Raw genomic sequence first — 1,960 nt, 5'->3', positions numbered from 1 at the left:
CACCTACTGGAATGGATATGAGCAACACATCTTGAAGAACAAGAGTTACAAGGTGAGTAACTGTGTTTTATCTTTGTTGTGAACTCGGGACGCGGAAGTGCCCTTCCAAAGCTCCGTTTCAGAGTCCCGGCTGCTTATCTGGTCTGAGAAAAAAACAAACAGCTTAAGTTTTCCTTGAGTGAGTGAGAGAGAGGCAGGGGAAGGAGGGGGGTCTGAACTTACAAGACAACATGCTGACACACTCTCAGCACCCCAAAAACCCACTCTATCTCCTCCCACACTTCCTGTCACACTCCACCTCCCCTTTGAAAAGCACGTTGCAGCCACTTGAACGCTGGGATAGCTGCCCATAATGCACCGCTTCCAATGCAGCTGCAAGTGCTGCAGATGTGGCCATGCCAGTGTGCTTTCAGTTCTCAGTGTGGACAGACTGGAATGCTTTCCCTAGTGTGCTCTCCGAAGGCTGGTTTAACTTAAAGCGCTCTACAGCTGCAAGTGTAGCCAAGCCCTAAGTCAAACCACGGTACATAACAGGAAATTCTGGGATCACTGCCAAGGAGCAGTCACAGGAAATTGGGTTCCTATGTTCTTAAGAATGAGTGAGTAAGACACACAAAAAGGTTCTTGTCCCGAATCAAACTCCACAGAATTTACAAAGGATCCTCGTGAGTATGGCAGGAAGCTCACACTAAGACAGAAATAGCCTTTAAAACTTTTTATTAAGATAAATGAAGTAGTAATTATATGGTAAAATAATCAGTTACAAAGTTACAATTGTATTACTGCTATTCAAAAATACATATGGTATTATATGCTACAAAGCTTTGGTAGTATACTCACACCCTTCCTTGATAACCTGGTGGTGAGAGACGCAGGACCAGCCTCACCTCTGGCGGTTCAGGTTCCTCAATTCTTGAGTGAGAAGTGCAAAGCCTAGAAGAAGCTAGAGCTAAGAGCTGTCGAAGCTAACTTTGAGTTTACTTAACTAGCTTAAACTTAAAATCAAAACCTAATACACAAAACTAAGAATAAAAGCTTAGGGAAACCAAGCTTAGCCTAGCCCCCTTGGAGCTTAGAAAGTTTTAAGAAAAACAAATACAGGCTCTCTAGCAAGGCCCTCTTTTATAGGGCACAGGTTGTCTGAGCCCTCCTTCTATGCCTAAACTTCATTTCTCACCCACAAAAATGTTAGGGTCAATTACTCCATAAGCTAGTATGTTTGTATGCATTAATGACATGTACATACATTTTAATAACAATAGATCATACACACATATGTTATTTTGGTTCTCCCAGTTATTTCAGTTCTTTCTTTGTAGTGTACCTGTTAAATTTGAGTGTACAGATTTGGAAACCCCCACGCCATTCTACCATTATCTATCTATCTAGATGAAAGGTCTCAGACATATGGATGTGTGTGTGTATTGACTTTGCTATCAGACATAGATATGCTAACTTTGCCTTAGCTCAACATACAGGTTATGGCCTGTAGGTCCCTTGCATTATAGCTGAACATACTTTAATATAAATCTATAAACCTGTTACAATAAACCAAATAATTAAACTATAAGAATATATATATATATATACAAGCAAGCAGGTTAATCCTATAGGCTACATAAGGGTGCGTACTTGCTCCAGTGCAGTTCAACTTGTTCTTTGCCTGTGTCCTCAGCCATGCCGCAAAGGACTTGGATCAAGGACACACATTCACTACTGACTCAATGGCTCCCTCTTTGATCTTCGAAGACTTAACGCTAAGGGCATGGCTACACTTACATTTTTGCAGCGCTGGTAGTTACAGCTGTGGTGGTACAGCTGTGTAGGGCCAGTGCTGCAGTGTGTCCACACTGACAGCGACCAGCGCTGCAGTGTGTCCACATTTGCAGCATTTGCAGCGCTGTTGTGAGTGGTGCATTGTGGGCAGCTATCCCACAGAGCACCTCGTCCCATTTTGGCG

Source organism: Chelonoidis abingdonii, chromosome 11 (genome assembly GCF_003597395.2).
Source record: "Chelonoidis abingdonii isolate Lonesome George chromosome 11, CheloAbing_2.0, whole genome shotgun sequence".
In the NCBI taxonomy this organism is placed as follows: Eukaryota; Metazoa; Chordata; order Testudines; family Testudinidae; genus Chelonoidis; species Chelonoidis abingdonii.
Note: the sequence above shows the minus strand (reverse complement) of the source record.